A 20,260-nucleotide genomic window follows, 5' to 3' on the forward strand; every position below is an offset into this window, starting at 1 on the left:
TAGAGGTTTGTAAAAACATGAGGGATATGGATATGGTGAATAGCCAAGGTCTTTTCCCCAGGGTAGGGGAGTACAAAAATGGAAGGCGTAGGTTTAAGATGAGAGGGGAAAGATTTAAAAAGGACCTGAGGGGCAACTTCTTCATGCAGTATGGAACAAGCTGCCAAAGGGAGTGGTGGAGGCTGGTACAATTACAACACTTAAAAGGCATTTGGGTGGGTTCATGACTAAGAAGAATTTAGAGTGATATAGACCAAATGCTGGCAAAAGGGACCAGATTATAGGCTTGGGCAAGTTGGACCTAAAGATCTGTTTCTGTACTGTACACATCTATGACTCTATGACTTTAACTGGTCGCATATGCACGAACCAATTGTTGCCTGCCAGATCACTCTCTGTGCACACAGCCTGGTGCAATGCTATCTTATTTCACCTCCTTCACTTTGTTTTATTCACCCTGGGACATGGCCATTGGTGACTGGCCAGCATTTATTGCCTGTCCCTAGTTGCCCTTGAGAAGGCAGTGGTGAGTGGCATTTTTGAACTGCTGCAGTCTATATGCTGTAGGTAGACTCTAAATAATAATAGGGAGGGAATTTCAGGATTTTGATCCAGCGACACGGAAGGGACAATATATGTCAAAGTCAGGATGGTGAGTGGAGAACTTGCAAGTGCTGGTGCTCCCATGTATCTGCTAACCTTGCCTTCTAGATGGAGTGGTTGTGGAAAGCAACACTGTGAACACACTCACAAAGATTTCCAGTCTTTGTTTTCTGAAGTGTCACACATCTTTCCCAATCCTCGGTTTTAAAAAAAGCCCACTTCCTATTTTAGTCTACAATCAAATATACAGAAAATAAATACATGCTGTCTTTATATGCCTCCACCTAAAAAAATATATAGCACCATTTTAAAAATGCTTTTCAACACAATGTACGTGACACACAAAAAATGGAATATGTGACTTACACCTACTTATCCTTCCCTTCCCCCTACAACTTTATACAAATGTTCAGCATTTTAAAAAATCTTTAACTTATTCCATCATTTCACATTTGTGGCCTCTACACTTAGAACAAGGATAGCAGATGTGTGGGTACAAGTTTACCTCTATATCACATGCCATCCTGACTTGAAATGTTGTCAGCATTCCTTCACGGCTCCGAGGTCAAAGCCATGGAAACTCCCTTCCTAACAGCAGCGTGGGTACACCACACCGTATGCACTACAGCAGTTCAAGAAGGTGGTAACCACCATCATGCCAAGGAAAATTAGGGATGGGTAATAAATGTTGGCTCTGTCCTCCTTAGAACAAATTTACAAAATATAAAATGGATGATTAAGGGCAATATTTTTGGGAACATTACGTTTGAATGTTCAGGCACCCGAGAAATTTACATTAGTACAGAGTGCACAGTTTTTCCTAACAGGTGGAGAACATATACAGATGTTCTTCCTGGACCTATCTTGAACATCTGGTTGTAAAATCCAATAAGCAAAGGCTCGTAAACAAATTAGGTACCTGCACTTTAGCTCAGGTTAGGTGGTAGTTTGATGAGATAATTAACATAGAATATATACATGGGCAATTTTGTTTCATTCTCAATATTCCATGTCTTTATTGTTTTTCTCTTGCCCTCTTTCTTGTCTCCTGCCATGTGGAACTCTCATTGATACTGATTAAGTGGTAAGGTCATTGAATCAATATTGTAACAGCCTTGGATATTTGTAAAGATGGTAATTTACATTACCCCTTTTTATTAATGTTTGTTCATATTTATTCATTAATTATTAAAATTCTATTTTCCCATTAAATATTTTAAATTAAGTTTGATTCTTCAGATTTAAATTAATTAGCTTAAGTTAGGGAAAAATTATGAACAGGGTAAATGGTTAAGATATACCAAAGGTTAGTGAGTGGGTCAAATCCTGATTGCTCTGCAGTAGAGTTTCTAGGTGAATTTACCCTCCAGTGAGTAGTTCTTGTGGCTTCCTAGCTCCAATACACTCATGACCTCACTGTGTGAAGACCTTTCCTTGAGCTCACCCTGTAAATTATGGATGATGTTGGGTGTTTGTTGAGATTAGATTGAATGAGTTCACATCTACAGGAAGCCTGCCTCTTTGTTAGAGAGCTAAGGAATATACAAATTTTCAGTACAACAAATAAAAGAAAGAAACATAAATTAATTATTTGAGCAACTGCAGTTTATTTTACAGAGAATATTGTGAGAGAAAGAATTAAGGAGAAGGAAGTATCAGGAAATCCTTTACAAAATCTCTTTCAGCATTGCCAGGAGCCACATTCATGACTTTCCTTTTGCCTGTGACGGTCAGTAAGCTTGACTTGTGCTTGACTTTTTTCACAGCAAGTTGAGTACAACTTTCTTCTGCAAGAGAAAAGGTTTGGATTGGTAAGATCCTTAGAAAATTTCTAATGATTGTGCCTGTCCAGGTCAAACATTTTGTCTGTTAGTGTCTGATAGGAGGTGTCATGAAGTGAAGGTGGCAGTAAAGGTGAGAATAAGTGTGAACATAGGAGGTATGGTTAGTAAGTTTGCAGGTGATGCCAAAATTGGGGGTGTAGTGGACAGCGAAGAAGGTTACCTCAGAGTACAATGGGATCTTGATCAAATGGACCAATGGGCTAAGTAGTGGCAGATGGAGTTTAGTTTAAATAAATGTGAGGTGCTGCAGTTTGGAAAGGCAAATCAGGGCAGGACTTATACACTTAATGCCAAGGTTCTGGGGGGTGTTACTGAACAAAGAGACCTTGGAGTGCAGGTTCATAGTTCCTTGAAAGTGGAGTCGCAGGTAGACAGGCTAATGAGGAAGGCATTTGATATGCTTGCTTAAGTACAGAGGTTGAGAGGTCATATTGCGTCTGTCCAGGAGATTAATTAGGCCACTTTTGGAAAACTGCATGAAATTCTAGTCTCCCTGGTATAGGAAGGATGTTGTAAAACTTGAAAGGGTTCAGGAAAGATTTACAGGGATGTTGCCAGGGTTGCAGGGTTTGAGCTATCGGGAGAGGCTAAAGAGGCTGGGGCTATTTTCCCTGGAGCATCAGAAGCTGAGTGGTGATCTTATAGAGGTTTATAAAATTATGAGGGGCATAGATAAGGTGAGTAGACAAAGTATTTTCCCCAGGATAGGGGAATCCAAAACTAGAGGGCATAGGTTTAAGGTGATAGGAGAAAGATTTAAAGGAGACCTAAGGGGCAACTTTTTCATGCAGATGGTGGTGCGTGTATGGAATGAGATGTCAGAGGAAGTGGTGGAAGCTGGTACAATTACAACATTTAAAAGGCATCTGGATGGGTATATGAATAGGAAGGGTTTAGAGGGATATGGGCCAAATGCTGGCAAATGGATTTATTTAGGACATCTGGTTGGCATGGACGAGTTGAACCGAAGGCTTAGTTTAGATGTTGTACATCTCTATGACTCTAGATGCATCAGATTTGAAAATTAGGGGCTGGATTCCATTTTTAGATTAAGTTTTATTTTCTGGGGGGAATTTCATTGCAGGTATCCAACCATTGTTTGCAACAATGTTTCTCAGATAGTCTTCTACTCCTCAACTTTTTCTTCTCATGCAATTCAGTGACAGGAGAGGTGGATAACAGACTCAAGAAGGCATTGATACATTGAATACAAGAGCAGCGAATTTATGATGGAGACATATAAGACATTGTATATCTTTTATATATTATATATAAAATTACATTTTATATTATATATCATATATATATATTTTTCAATCTTGCCACATTTTGTACATTACTCACCATTTCCATACCACTCTAAGGCTGGGAAAATTCCACCTGAAGAGAAGGAACTGGAGGACAGTATGATGCTACGATTATTATTTCATTTTGTCATGGGATATATGTATTACTGACAAGGTCAGCATTTATTATCCATTCCTAACTGGCTTTAAGAAAGTGATGGAGAGCTGCCTTCTTGAACCACAGAAGTCCTAATGACAGAGATATATCTACATTGTAGTTAATTAGGGAGATACTTCCAGGATTGTGACCCAGTCACTGTGAAGGAATGGCAAGAAAGTTCCAAGTCAGAATGATGTGTGACTTGATGCTGAACTTTCAGGTTGTGGTGTTCCTATTAACTGCTGCCCTTATTCTTCTAGCTTAAAGAGGTCATGGGTTTGGAAGGTGCTGTCAGAGGACCCTTGGCAAGATGATTCAGTGAATCTTCTACTTGGTACATTTCTGGCATAGTGTGTCGTGATGTAGAGAGTGAATGTTTAAGGTGGTTAGTGGGATGTTAATCAAGTGGGTTGTTTTTTTTCTTAAATATGTTGAACTTAAATGTTGTTGGAGCTGCAGTCATCCAAGAAGATGTGCACAATTCCAATATACTCCCTTTTGAGAATTACCTTTGAAACTCCATCCACTGCCCATTCAGGCATTGCATTCCTAATTTCAACAACTAGCTGTATTAAAAAAAAGTTTCCATTTTTTTTTGCCAATTATTTCAAATCTGTATTCTCTGTATACTGACCCCTTGTCTATCGTTTCTTCTTCTTTCCTCTATCAAAACTAAAAATAAGGTACATTTCTGAAGAAGGGTCTAGGCCCGAAATGCCAGCCTTCCTGCTCCTCTGATGCTGCTTGGCCTGCTGTGTTCATCTAGCTCTACACCTTGTTATCTCAGATTCTCCAACATCTGCAGTTCCTACTATCTCTAAAAATAAGATACTCTGGGTCTTGACAGCACCTAAGTCTTAGGTCATTCAGCACAAAATGTACTTGAGCCACTTCATCAATCAACAGTAAAATCCCAGCCAAATTCTTTTCTATTCGTTTTGTGAATATGAATATGTGCTTTGCTGGTTGGGCTAGCATTTTTTGCTCATCCCCAATTGTCCTTGAGAAAGTAGTAGTGTCTTCTTGAGCCGCTGCCATCCATTTGGCATAGGTACATCCACAATGCTGTTAGGGAGTTCCAGCAATTTTGTTCAGCAGAGGGCGGCGACGATGCTGATTGGCGGTTGGGGTGAAGATTTGCATCAGCACAGTCACCACTACCAAACAGGGGTTTGTGGAGGAAGTGTCGTCAAAGGACAGTTAGACCTCAGACACCACTTCTGTATTACCCTCCCTCCCTCTCCCTCTAACCAACAAAGAAAAAGCCACTGTGAAGACCACAAGCAGCATCAGCATCAGCATCAGCATCAGCATCAGCATCAGCAGTAGAGTGAGTATAAACCTACAGGAGCTCGGGGAACATTGTACCTGTGAGAAAAAGCTGGAGTGAAGTCACAGGGAGGCTGTGACCTAATTCGCTGGTAGGAAATCTGCACTAAATTTGATAAAGGACACAGCCAAGAAGTATCAATAAGTTTAATTAACTCAATAAAGTACTTAACTAAGTAGAAATGGCTGGACAGGTGATGTGTTGTAGCTGTATGATGTGGGAGCTGGCTGATCCCATTGTGAACAGAAGTGACCACCTCTGCAGCAAAGTGTTATTTACTCTTGGAATTGGAGCTTCAAACACTGCAGCACATCCCGGAGGGGTAGAAGTACCTGGATGCTGTATTTCAGGAGGTAGTCACACCTGGTAGATTAAGTACCACAAATTTAGTCAGCGGCTAGGGACAGCAGGTTGTGACTGGAAGCAAGGCAGGTAGAGGGATCCTGCATTCAGGAAAAGAGGAGCCTTAGCTCTTGACCTTGTCCAACAGGTATGAGGTACTTGCTCGCTGTGTGGATGAGGAAAAGGGCTATAGGGAGGATGAGCCAACTGACCACTGCACCATAGCATGGGAGGCCATTCAAGAACAGGGAGCAAAAAGACAACTGGTAGTTGTAGGGGATTCTATAATCAGGGGCACAGATGGTATCCTTTGTAAGCAGGGTCGAGAGTCCCGCGTAGTGTGTTTCCTGCTCGGTGCCAGGGTAAGGGATATCTCTGACCGGCTTGAAAGGATATTGGAGCAGGAGGGGGAGGATCCAGTTGTTGTGGTCCACATCAGAACAAATAACATAGGCAAGACTAGGAAAGAAGACCTGTTCAGAGATTATCAGGAGCTAGGAATGAAATTAAACAGCAGGTCGTCCAGGGTTATAATCTCCGGATTACTGCCTGAGCCACGTGCAAATTGGCACAGAGACATGAGAATAAGGTAAGTAACGTGGCTAAAGGAGTGTTGTGGGAAAGAGGGGTGCCTTTTCATGGGGCACTGGCACCAGTATTGGAACAGGAGGGATCTGTACCGCTGGGACAGTCTCCACATGAACCGAGCTGGGACTAATGTTCTAGTGAAAAGGGTAAATAGGCTGGTCAACAGGACTGTAAACTAGAAAATGGGGGGAGGGGAAGGGTAAAACTTCCCCCACTGGGGAACAAAACAACAGGCTAACATCTGCAGGGGAAGATTCCATTGTGTGGAAAAATGTGAAAAAAATGACGGGAAGGAAGAACTCAACTAAAGTCTCCAGCACAGACACAAGTAGGACAGAGTGTTTGGAAAGGGTTAGAAATCAAACTTCAAGCATACTGGTTAAACAAGTGACAATGAGACAAGGGCAGTTAATACAGGACTGAAGGTGTTATATCTGAATGCATGCAGTATAAGAATTAAGGTAAATGAGCTTGTGGCGCAGATCGAAACTGGCAGGTATGACGTGGTGGGCATCATGGACACATGGCTGCAAGGGGATCAGGATTGAGAGCTGAATATTCAAGGATATATATCCTATCAAAAAGATAGGCAGGTGGGCAGAGGGGGTGAGGTTGCCTGATTAGTAAGAAATGAAATTAAATCAATAGTAAGAAATGAATTAGGGTCAGATGGTGTGGAATATGTGTGGGTAGAGTTGGGGAACTGCAGAGGTAAAAAACCATAGCTGGAATTATGTACATGTCTCCAAACAGTAGTCAGGAGCTGGGGTGCAAGATATGTCAGGACAAAGAAAAGGTGTGTAAGAAAGGCAAAGTTACGGTGATCATGGGGGATTTCAATATGCAGGTTGACTGGGAAAATCAGGTCGGTAGTGGATTGCAAGAAAAGGAATTTGTGGAATGTCTACAAGATGGCTTTTTGGAGCAGCTTGTGGTGGAGCCACTAGGAAACAGGCAATACTGAATTTAGTGTTGTGCAATGAGACAGACTTGATATGGGAGCTTAAGGGGAAGGAACCCTTAGGAGGCAGTGACCATAATATCATTGAATTTGCTCTGCAATTTGAGATGGAGAAGATAGAATCAGAGGTAATGGTATTACAGCTAAATAAAGGCAACTACAGGGGAATGGGGAAGGAGCTGGGCAGAACTGACTGGGAGAGGAAAGACAGTTGAACAGCAATGGCAGGAGTTTCTAGGAGTAATTCAGGAGACACAGCAAAAATTCATCCCTAGGAAAAAGAAGCATGGTACAGGGACGATGAGGTAACCATGGCTGACTAGGGAAGTCAGAGATAGCATAAAAGCAAAAGAGAAAACATAAAATGTGGCAAAAAGCAGTGGGAAATCAGAGGATTGGGAAGCTTGCAAATCCAGGGCAACAAAAACAAGAGGGCAGCAAAAACAAGAAATAAGGAGGGAGAAGATTAAATTTGAGGGTAAGCTAGCCAGTAATATAAAGGAGGAATGTAAGAGTTTCTTTAGATATATAAAGTGCAAAAGAGAGGCAAAAGTGGACACTGGACCACTGGAAAATGACGCTGGAGAGATAGTAATGGGGAACAAGGAAATGGCTGAGGAATTGAATAAGTACTTTGCGTCAGTCTTCACAGTGGAAGACACAAGTAAAATCCCAAAAATTCGAGTGTCAGGGAGCAGAGCTGAGTATGGTGGCCACCACCAAGGAGAAGATGCCAGAAAAACTGAATGGCCTGAAGGTGGATAAATCACCAGGACCAGCTGGACCCAGAGTTCTTAAGGAGATAGCTGAAGAGATATTACAGGCATTGATGGTGATCTTTCAGGAATCGCTAGAGTCAGGGAGGGTCCCACAGAACTGGAAAATCGCTAATATGACACCCTGTTTAAAAAGGGAATAAGGCAAAAGATGGAAAATTACAGGCCGATTGGCCTATCCTCGGTCATGGGTGAGATTTTGGAGTCCTTTGTAAAGGATGAGATTTCTGAATTTTTGGAAGTATGTAGTAAAATAGGGCAAAGTCAGCATGGTTTCGTCAAGGGGAGGTCATGCCTGACAAATCTGCTAGAATTCTTTGAGGAAGTAATGAGCAGGTTAGACTAAGAAAAGCCAATGGATGTTATCTACCTGCACTTCAAGAAGGCCTTTGGCAAGGTGCCACACAGGAGGCTGCTGAGTAAAATAAGGGTCCATGGTGTTAGAGGCAGACAGTGGATAAAAGGGTCCTTCTCAGGATGGCAGCCAGTGACAAGTGGTGTTCCACAAGGGTCAGTGTCAGGACCACAACTTTTCACTTTATAGATTAATCATCTAGATGAAGGAACTGAGGGCATTCTGGCTAAGTTTGCAGATGATACAAAGATAGATAGAGGGAGGCTACAGAAGGATTTGGACAGGTTAAGATAGTGGGCAAAGAAGTGGCAGATGGAGTACAATGTGGGAAACTTTGGTAAGAAGAATGGACTATTTTCTAAATGGGGAGAACATTCAGAAGTCTGAAGTACATAGACACTTGGGAGTTCTAATCCAGGATTGTCTCAAGGTAAACTTGCAGGTTGAGTCAGTAGTTAGGAAGGCAAATGCACCCTTGGCATTTATTTTGAGAGGACTTGAATATAAAAGCAGGGATGTACTTCTGAAGCTTTATAAGGCTCTGGTCAGGCCACATTTGGAGTATTGTGTGTAGTTTTGGGCCCCATATCTCAGGAAAGATGTGCTGGCCCTGGAGCGGGTTCAGAGGAGTTTCACGAGAATGGTCCCAGGAATTGAAAAGCTTAATATATGAGGAATGTTTGAGGACTCTAGTTTTATACTTGATGGAGTTGAGAAGGATGAGGGGGGATCTAATTGAAACTTACAGAATACTGAATGGCTCGGACAGAGTGGATGTTGGCAAGATATTTCCATTGGGAGGAGAGACTAGGACCTGAGGGCACAGCCTTGGAGTAAACGGAAGACCTTTTAGAATAGAGATAAGGAGAAACTTCTCCAGTTAGAGAGTGGTGAATCTATGGAATTCACTGCCACAGAAGGCTGTGGAGGCCAGTTCATTAGGTATATTTCAGACGGAGATGGATGGGTTCTTGATTGTCAAGGGAATCAAGGGTTATGGGGAGAAAGCGGAAGAATAGGGTTGAGAAACTTATCAGCGATGATTGAATGGCAGAACATACTCGATGGGCTGAACAGCCTAATTTCTGCTCCTATGTCTTATGGTCTTATGATTTTGATCCAACAACTAGAAACAACAGTGACATATTTCAAACTCATGATAATGAATGACTTAAGGGGGTGGGGGTTACTTGGGATGGTGTTCCCATGGTACTTGCTGCCCTTGTCTTTCTAGATGGTAGTGGTTGCAGGTTTGAAAGGAGCTGTCTATGGAGATTTAGTGAAGTTCTTCCGTGCATCTTATAGATAGTAGACATTGCTGTTGTTAAGCATTAACAGTGGAAGAAATGAATATTTGTTGATGTAGCTCCAATGAAGTGGGTGCTTTGTCTTGGATGGTAATGAGCTTCTTTGCTGTTGGAGATGCACTAATCCAGACAAATGGAGAATATTCCATCACAATCCTGAATTATGCCTTGTAGATGGTGAACGGGCTTTTGGGAGTCAAGAGATGAGTTACTTGCTGCAGGATTCATTGACTCTCGACCTGATCCCATAGCCACAGTGTTTATATGCTTCGTCCACTTCGATTTCTAGCCAATGCCACATCCCCCAGATGTTGATAGTGGGGAATTCAGTGATGGCAATTCCATTGATTGGCAATGAGCAATGGTTAGATTCCCTCTTGTTAGAACATAGAACATAGATCAGTACAGCACAGTACAGGCCCTTCGGCCCACGAAGTTGTGCCGAACTTTTACCCTAAATCTAACGTCTATCTAACCTCCACCCCTACCTTATACTATCATCCATAGGCCTATTTAATAGCTGCTTAAATGCCCCTAACGAGGCCGACTCCACTACCCTCTCCGGCAATGCATTCCACACCCCTACCACTCTCTGAGTAAAGAAGCTACCTCTGACGTCTCCCCTATATCTACTTCCACTCACTTTAAAACTATGCCTCCCTTGTAATAGCTACCTCCACCCTAGGAAAAAGTCTCTGGCTGTCCACTCTATCTATACCTCTGATCATTTTGTACACCTCTATCAAGTCACCTCTCATCCTTCGTCGTTCTAAAGAGAAAAGCCCTAGCTCTCTCAACCTTTCTTCGTAAGACCTTCCCTCCATTCCAGGCGACATCCTGGTAAATCTCCTCTGCACCTTCTCCAACGCTTCCACATCTTTCCTGTAATGAGGCAACCAGAACTGGACACAATACTCCAGATGTGGCTGAACCATGGTTTTGTATAGCTGGAGCATAACTTCACAGCTCTTGAACTCAAACCCTCTATTAATGAAAGCTAACACATCATACGCCTTCTTAACAACTCTATCCACCTGGGTGGCAGCTTTCAGGGAACTGTGGACATGAACCCCAAGATCCTTCTGCTCCCTCACACTGCCAAGAATCTTTCCATTAACCCTGTATTCTGCTTTCAAATTTGTCCTTTCAAAATGAATCACCTCACACTTTTCAGGGTTAAACTCCATCTGCCACTTTTCAGCTCAACTCTCCACCCTATCAATATCCCTTTGTAACCTAGAACAGCTCTCCGCACTGTCCACAACTCGACCCACCTTCGTATTGTCCGTGAACTTACTAATCCACCCTTCCACTCCTTCATCCAAATCACTTACAAAAATCACAAATAGAAGAGGCCCCAGAACAGATCCTTGTGGTACATCACTCATAACTGAGCACCATGTTGAATATTTTCTGTCCACTACCACCCTTTGTCTTCTAAGGGTCAGCCAATTCTGAATCCAGAATTGGAGTCAATCTTGAGATTTTTGATTTAACCCCAATCACAACAGCTTTTGGGAAGAGCAGGTGCAGGGTGGAGGTTGAAGTGTCTCAGATTTCCAATAACAATAAGCCGTGCACTTGTCTTCACAATCGAGTGAAGGTTCACAACATGATGTGCAGGGAATCCTGGGGAAACAGTATATACTTCAATTTTTTTTTTCATAGTTTAAAGCAGATGTTAAACATTATAATATGGCCTGTGATGATAAAACATCTAATTGCAAGTTAATGAAACTGGTTCATGTATTCCACATTTTGTACTAGTTTAAAAATATTTAGCACTGTATTAATTAAGCCACCACCAGACTGAGAATTGAAACAACAATGGGGGTAATCAATGTCCTTTGACATAAAAAGAGTACTGTGATTGCTTCTGTATCCCAATCTAGAAAATACAACAAGTCAAAGCTTCTGATTGGAAAATGTCAGATAGAAATGTTGCCACAATTTATATTTAAATCCACTAAAATTGAGTTGTTTATTAGAGTTCACTTACTATCTATGCATTTCATTTATCATCCATAATAGCTTGCTGTAAACATTATTTTGAATCTTTGTCCTCAGTTCATCTTTCATGTAGGATGCACCACAGAAGCAGCTATTTGGTTCAAAAGTTCCACGCTGGTATTTATGTTCCAGATGAACTTCTCTGTACCCTCATGATTCCTAGCTTCCCGATTTGTTTCTTCTAAATTCTCCTTAAATGTATCAAATATATTCCCTCAACTGCTCTCTGCAATAATGAGTTCCACATTCTAATCATTTTTTGGATAAAGACATTTTTGTTGAATTTTCTTCTGGACTTATTTGTGACTGTCTTAACTTTATAATCTCTAGTTTTGCTCTTCCCAACAGTGGAAATACGTTCTCTACATCTTTTACCACTTCAAACTACTTCTGTAAATCCTCTGTCAGGTTACCCATCAGCCTTCTCTTTTCAGAAAAAAAGCCGTAGTCTATTCAGTTATTCCTGGTTCCACTATTATCTAATCATAGCGAGGCAATCATGTTCAATGGCTCATCTTTCTGCTTCTGCAGTTACCTCCACTGTCTCCCAAGTATATGTCCTTGACCCCTCCATTTTTTCATCTACCACTGCAACAAAGCCAATCTGTTTACAATCTTCATCCACATTTGATCTCAGGATGAGTTTCTAATGCCATATTTTTGCATCCCCAATCTTAATTTCTACACTATGTTGACCATGCTTTCTGTGGTCTACACCGCAAACTTAGGAATACCCTTCATTAATCATTCTGCTGAAGCATCTCAAGAATGTTACTATATCAAAAGCACCAAATACAAGTTGAGTTTTTTTTGAGGAATAGACGACTATGAGGTGAATTTACACATATGGCAGAGAATCTGGGATAATCATTGCCTGATAATTGTAACATGAATGTTACTTGCCACCTACTCCCATGTTAACAACACCCACAATCACTTTGCTTCTGGAAGTCAGATCTTTTAATCATGTTTGAAGGCAGGAACCAATAAATCCAGGCATAATCTATACTGCGTATCTGTGAGCAGATTATTAGTGTCTAATTAATGTGTGATACGTTATGAATGTCACATTCTATTAGATTGCCAGTGATTGGGAGTAGGGTGATGGGATAGTAATTGGCCACAAAGATTTATGTCTTTTTTTTGTGGGCAATTATCTGGTCAACTTTCTACTTTTTTGGGAAGATTATTGATTACCAAGGGAACAGAAGATTGGGCTCTGTGGTAAAGTCGAGTTGAAATTAAAATAAGATCAGACATGTTCTTATTGAATGGCGAGCAAGGCTTATAGGCTCAAGTGGTCTCCTCTTGTCCCTTGTTCATATGTAAATGCCAATGTTGTAAATCTACTGGAACAGTTTGATTGGACATGACTGGTTCTAGAACAGAAGTTTTCAGCATTTCAGATGGGGTTCATAGCATTTACTTTACTGGTGCACTCAGCCATTTCTCGATTGCATCTGGAGTGAATTGAATTGATTTAAGATTGCTGGTGAAGCTTAGAAGTCTTTGATCAATCATCCACTTGTCACCTTTGGGAAGACAGTTGCAAACATCTCTGAATTTCCCTTGATACTAACGTGCTGAGTTCCACCATCATTGATAATAGGGGTATTCCTCAGTTGTTGTTTCACAATGACAGGTTGTGACAGGGCTGAAGAGCTCAGATTTTATATCCTTGTCAGTTACCTAGGGCTTCACCAAGACAGACTGAATGAGTGAAGCTGAAGTGGGGAGATTTGTGATTGATAGGCTGCTCGTGGCAGATATATGAATAGAGATTATAGAACATCGCTAATACCTTAAAACTCTGACAGAACTTTGTCTACATTGAAATCATGTCGTGAGAGCTTTTCAGAATTTTCTCTTACATTGACAAGGTAGGTGTTGCTTGGCGGATTTTCCACCTCATGGGAACAAGTCTTCCTTGTTCCTGTCTCCTGCCTACAATCTGAACCAGGAACCACAGAACAGCACTCGGTGACCTTAGGTCCTGATCTGCAGCTCTTGCAGCCATTAAACGTTCTCACAATCGTTCCCTGCTGTTTTCACTTCCTCTTTCAGAAGCGCTGGCAGGCCTTTTTTTGTCCCACTATTTCAGCCCAATTTCACGCCCCACTCTTGAACAACAGTGCAATCGATAAATAGCAAGGCTACACCAATTTAAAGTGTTTGAACAGATGTCCCCAACGCGTTCGCGTCAAGCACGATCCAGTTCCCTGAAGCATTTTATCTATTCTCGTGTGACATTTTATTTTCCTGTTTGAGCCACTCCTTGACCAACTTCCTTTGCAATTTTGCCTTTCACGTATATCGTCAGTATCTTTGTCTTTCTCTTTGTTTCCACAAACTGCTGCGATCCCCTGAGATTATGCTTCAGTTCCGCGGTAATTATCTGGAGCGTCTGAACTGAGCGAAGAACCCGCAGATACATCGCCTCCTACTGTTCTATCAGTAGAACTTCAGCCGTACGTGCTCAGTTATGCACAAACAGCACCCCTGATTGCCCCACGCCTACAATTATTGACAACCGGTAGAAACGCGTTTTTTTCTTAAAGCAAAAGGCAATGCAAACAAAAACTATTGGATTGCCTTCTGGATTCCGTTTCGTTTATAACAACCTATACACCCGATACCTTTATTAAATTCGAAACTGCTACTTTAAATACAAACGTGGGCAAGTGATCTTTTGCCAATTTGTTCAATTGCCGGTGAGCCATGAAATGACCATTTGATTCCATTTTATCTATTTAAAAGAATAAGTGCATATAAGCATTCAAGATCCAAGACGCCTAGATTCCTTTCTCTACTGCTTGATACATTTGGTATTTGGGATAAAATGTAAATATTCAATCTCTGTCCCCTAACATTTGGTTGGAACCAAAAGTGCGAATCTTCGTTTGAAACCAAGAGTGACTCCGGCAAACGTTGTAATGACCTGCTAAGACACTGATCTGAAGGCACCGACGTGACTTCTCTGCAGCTAAACCAGCAAATACAAATATTGCAGCACCGCGGGGGAGGTGCAATAGCAGATGAGGCAGGGGCGTGCGTGGAGTTTGAATGGACCGACATGGCCTGGCGGACACAAAGCATCATTTGCCGCTACCTCCAAGGACACGACGTTTTGGGGCGCAGAGCCCCGGGAATGAATGAACCTTTTACCCGGGCACGTGGCCACCGCGACCTTCCCCGGTTCACCGGGATCATTGCGTCATCCTGGCGTCCCCGGGAGAAGGTTTGAGAAAATAAAATTGTAACAATAATAACGATGTGCATCTATCTGTACTTCCGCCTGCAATGAATTAACAACCCACGGCGCCCCAGCGACAACAAGCTGCTCGCGACAAGAAACTGACACTGCCTCCAAGTATCATGTGGTTACCATGGAAATGTAACTAAAGCTAGACTCCAGCTGCGGGTCTCCACTTATTTATTGCCTGTTTATGTTTTCTTTCACTGTAGAGGTAAATTGTATAAGTAAATTAATGAGGAGGCGGCAGTCTGAATAGTTTTCCCTGCTAGTGTCCTCATAAGTGCGGGGTGCCAGCAGGACCTTTGGCTGGCCCCAGGTGAGGATGGGATGGGAGGTTGGGCAGTGCAGCAGGGCCCTCCCTATCATACTGGGTGCAATTTCCAGTACCAGCAGCTGGCAGAAACACACATAGAATAGAAACTTCACAACAAGCAGTCCTGTTTGTGTGGTAACAAAACGTACAGTGCCATATCCGAGATAACAAGGTGTAGAACTGGATGAACACAGCAGGTCAAGCAGCATCAGAGGAGCAGGAAAGTTGACGTTTTGGACCTAGACCCTTCTTCAGAAATGCAGAAGGGTCCATGCCTGAAACGTCAGCCTTCCTGCTCCTCTGATGCTGCTTGGCCTGCTGTGTTCATTCAGCTCTACACCTTGTTATCTCAGATTCTCCAGCATCTTCAGTTCCTACTATCTCCGTGCCATATCCGTTCCATAGGGATACCTCACTATTTTCCTCAAAAGCAAAATATTTTGGATGCTGGATTTCCAAAGCAAGAATAGGAAATGCTGAGCACGTTAGGCAGCATTTACTTTCTCAGGAAATTGCACACTTATCAATACAGTGAAATGCATTTGCCGTGAAAACATTTATTGGGACCACGTCATGCATCAGTTGCCTAGTGCATGTATCTACCTTATAATGGCGAAAGGACATTCAACGTAATTTATTAGTTGTGAAATACTTTGGAATATTCCGATGTGAAAGACTTGATAATGGAATTCCACGTTTTTTCTTTCCATGTTAAAATTATGTTTTGAGTACAGTTTTCAAAATATTTCTTTTTGCTGAAATAGCCATAGCTTTTCACATTGTCTCCCACCTGCTTTCTGAATTTTCAGGGGTATTAGGTTCAATATTACAGGACATGGCTCATTGTTTAACTTCAAACAGGTTGGATGGTGAGATACATTTTTTCCAGAAAATTGCACTAATTGAATTGATCTATTAGGCCGTATGACTAGGGTTAATTAATATTTTAACTTGAGGAATTTTAATCCAAATCTTTGGTTGTTAAAAAGACACCCTAGCAAACTGTTGGAAGATGAAACTCTTTTCAGAAATGTATTCTGTGTTCTCTTTTCCAGTGGAAGGATATCATATCCAATGTTTCTAAGCAGTAAAGTAGTCCAGCTTGTTCTCTAACAATTAATGCCTACAACAAAAGTCTAAGCATTTCATCAGACTCCTACTTGCCCTTTTTTTTTGATAATAGTAATTTCTTTCCTTTGGGTTTGATCTCTCCTCTGAGTTTACTGTGACAAAAGTATAACAAACTGCTATTGTTAATTAAATGTGAGAAACAACATTATTGAGAGATTCTAGAAGTGGCTATTGAAGAAAAAAGTAATCATCATGGATGACAGAGGTGATGATTACTTTTGGTTTAGGAATATTGTTATATCCTAATTTAGTGTTGACATAATTTATTTCCCATAAATCGTACAGTAAACATAAAACCAAGGCTTTGTGCATTTTTAAAACACACGTTGCAGTCTGAAGTTTCTTGTTCGCTTATGGACAATGCAGTGATCCTACATATAATTACTGATTATTCAGAGTGGTCAAACCCTCACTGACATTTTACTAAATCGACAGGTCTCTCAACCTTACCTCCCACAGGAACTTACCGAAGCTTAACAGTGAAGTGTAAAGCAGAGATTCTGAAAAAAAAATGTTGGTTGAGAGTATGGTTCAATTCATTGACTCTTGAAAAATACTGTCGAGATACCAGCTCTGCTATTTTGAGATAACAAGGTGTAGACTGGATGAACACAGCAGGCCAAGCAGCATCATAGGAGCAGGAAGGCTGATGTTTTGGACCTAGACCCTTCATCAGAAAATTTTCCCTGTTTTGCTCAGATTGACTGACACTGTCAGGCAACATTTATCATTCTAATAGTACAGTATGGATATCAGTACAACTATAAATTTTATGCAACTTAATTAACCAAAGATAAAGGTTTGTAGTCATACAGAAACTTCTGTTTGGTATCTGCAGAGTGAGAATTACATCCAGCTGACTGAGCACTGACAGAATTTGCACTGAGGTCATGGACAGGCTCTCTGCATACATGATTAAACTTGTGACAAACTCTACTTACTGGATCGTTAGTTTTTAATGTTAGAAGCTTATAGTCAGGATTATTCACTTTCTATTCCTATTAGAAATGTTCTAAAGTAAATTTAAATTCTAACATTCACCGATAGACTACCTCAAAGCTTTTAAAATATAGTTTGTTACTAGGTTAGAATTAAACCAAATTTTTGCAAAATCTCGTATGATAATTTTTATGTCAATGTGCTCCAAAACCTTGCATTAATGTGAAGTGACAGAAGAAGGCACTGAAAGTTTAAGCTTACACAACTATAATTTATAACTATATGGTTCTTTTAGTGGAATAAAATAAAAGAGGCTTCAGAGTTGTGTTATAAAGCAAAATAGAATCATAGAGTCATACAGCATGGAAACAGGCCCTTCTGTCCAACTTATCCATGCTGACCATGTTTCCCAAACTAAACTAGTCTCACTTGCCTGTATTCACACCATATCCCTCTAAACCTTTCCTATTCATGTACCTGTCCAAGTGTCTTTTAAATGTTGGAACTGTACCTGCATCTACCACTTCCTCAGGCAGTTCATTCCATATATGTACCACCATCTGTGAGGAAAAAGTTGCCCTTCAGGTCTCTTTTAAATATTCCTTCCTCGCCTTACACCCATGCCCTCTCGTTTAGAACTCCCCTACCCAAGGGAAAAAAAACCTTTGCAATTCACCTTATCGATGCCCCTCATGTTTTAGTAAACTTCTATAAGGTCACCCCCCAAACTTCAATGCTCCAGTGAAAAAACGTCCCAGGCTATCCAGCCTCTCCTTATAACTCAAACCCTCCAGTTCAGGTAACATCCTTGTACATAAAATTTGACAACAGAGAAATACCTATGGCAGATGAAAGGAGGTAAGAATTAAGAGCATCTGAAAGAAGGAAAGAGAGGTAAAAAGGAGGCGAGAGGTTTAGGGAGGAAATTCCATTGCTTAGCATCTTGGCAGCTGAAGGCAAAATCGTTAATGGTGGGGGAATTAAAATTGGGGAGGCTCAAGAAACCAGAGTTAAAGAAACACGAATATCTTAGAGAATTGTGCTGTTGGAAGAAACAGTATAGACAGGACAGAGACCACGGAGAGATTTGAAAATAAGGATTAGAATTTTAATATTGAGAAGTTGTTTAACTGGAAGCCAGAGTGGGTCTGCAATGACATTGATGATGAATGAATGAATGAGGCTTCTTGTGAGTTAGGACATGGGCAGTAGAGTTTTAGATGATCACTAGTTTATAAAATGTAGAATATAGGAGTGCCATAACATCACTGGAGTAGTGCACTGGAAATCAAGCCGTAGTATTCCTAGAATCATCATAAATATGAAAATTTGATTACCATCGAACTGCCCACTTTTACCTAACTGTCTCATTCAGATTAAAAGAATATGCACAACAGAATTTTTATCATTATCAAGCAAATCACTGTTTATTCTAATCAAACAGTTTTAATCAATGGTGAGAAGGAAACATGAATTGCTCACTGAAAACTCTCTAACTTAAACTTTTCCCCTTTTTAAAATTCTCATGTGTGTAAAACAGACATAAAAAGAGACGAGAAGACACAAGTACTATGGGTGGAGAAGGAACAAAGAAGCCAATGAAGAAAAATTCTGGTACCAGCCCAGATTACAGGCATCAATTAATTTTTTTCCTCAATTTCTTTTGATTACTTTGACTCTTTGATGAGGACACGTGCTTGTGGATTCACTGATTCTCAATCTTTCATTCATTGGTTGAAAATTGTAGTGCCTCTGAAAGTGCTCTTTTCCTTCTTTTTCCTTTCAGCAAGGGAGCTTGCAGAGTTAATGGTTTATGGGAAAATGGTAAGTGAGAACAGCTACCTGGAAATTTTCTGTTTTTTATCCACACAGGAGGGAGAGAGCAATGTAGACTTTTTTTCCCTGTATTATTCAAACACAAGCCAGTTGTCCAGGCATTAGTCATATAGTTGTTACTCTGCTGTGCACATATACAACTGATCCTGATTGAAAAACCAATCAAAACACTGTGTCTGTAAAACTGTCTGGAACACACATCCACGGGGCCAATGATTAGCATTCCCTCCCACTGCTTGAATAAGACAACTTTGTAGATACAACTCCCAGTCAGTTCCAGAAAATCGTTTTTAAAACTGCAACATCTTTCACAGTTTCCTTAGTTTAAGGCAGTATCTTTTCCCATGTTTTAGTCCTCAGTCCAAAAAAAAGTGATCTTTACAAGAGACTTGCCAGAGGTGCGTTGAATGAGTCAAATCTGGAGATAACTAAAACAGAAACACAATTTTCATTAGCAGATGAATTGAGACAGGATTGGAATTGAAGAGTGTTACTGAAGTGGAAATAGACAATCTTATTGCTGGTATAGATATCTATTTGGAAGTTTACCTTGTGTTAAATTTGACACCAAATTCTTAACCGGTTTGATTCAGTCTCAGATAGTTGCCATGAAGACGGATGGATTTGGTAGCTAGGGAACAGAGTTGTGGTGGAGACTGAAGAAACTGGCTTCAGTCTTCCCAATATTAGAAGATTTTGCTTCTTAACAAGGATGTGATGTATTGACAAGCAGTCCAATCATTTAGAGAAGGACTAACATTATTTTGTTTGAAGTGCCAACTGAGAAAAATGTAACTTTGCTTATATTTTAAATTGTCTTATTAAAGTTGTGACTACTTAATTACTTTGCCAGCATAAAAATAATGTTGAGAAATCACAAGAAAAATGTAGGATTTAATGGAATATTCGTCTTTATAAGTGGAGGATTAAAATATAAGTGATAAAAAATTTTGTTACAACTGTTGGACCAGATCTGTAGTTTGTCTGGGTGTAAATCTTAGAAAGGCAATATTGGCTTTGGAAGTAGAGTAATACACGCTACCTAGAATAATACCAGGGTTCCAAGGGTTAAATTACGAGGATGGATTATGCAAACTGGAATGGATTTTGCGTGTTATTTTCCCTGCTTCCCCAACCTAAAAACAACTTGTCCTGTAGCCATTTTACAGTTGGTGAGGCATTAATTGGCTCAGGGTGAGACGTCCACCCCTTCCTGAGCCAGA

Source organism: Rhincodon typus, chromosome 12 (assembly GCF_021869965.1).
Source record: "Rhincodon typus isolate 14 chromosome 12, sRhiTyp1.1, whole genome shotgun sequence".
NCBI lineage: Eukaryota > Metazoa > Chordata > Chondrichthyes > Orectolobiformes > Rhincodontidae > Rhincodon > Rhincodon typus.